The sequence below is a fragment of the Physeter macrocephalus genome, chromosome 14, assembly GCF_002837175.3.
Source record: "Physeter macrocephalus isolate SW-GA chromosome 14, ASM283717v5, whole genome shotgun sequence".
NCBI classification, from domain to species: domain Eukaryota; kingdom Metazoa; phylum Chordata; class Mammalia; order Artiodactyla; family Physeteridae; genus Physeter; species Physeter macrocephalus.
Genome location: NC_041227.1, coordinates 125657868 through 125658148, shown reverse-complemented (window position 1 = coordinate 125658148; position 281 = coordinate 125657868).

Below are 281 nucleotides of genomic sequence, written 5' to 3'. Positions count from 1 at the left end.
GCCCCCCCCCCCCCCCCCCCGCGTGACTGGGGAAGCCTGTGTCTGTCTGTCTGTTTAGACATCCACTGGGCCAAGATGCTCTGGTTAAGTGAACGCCCAGTTGGGCACCCCAGATGCACACTCAGCCCTCCCAGCCCAGGCCGTGCTGATGCTGCCACCAGGGAGGTGGGAGGCCAGGGAAGCCTGACTTTGTGTCGCCCTAAGTTTGCCTGGGCCTCTGTTCACCCCCACCCCCCACCCCGGAGCCCATCATAACGACCCCCAGAGAGGGACTTGGCCAG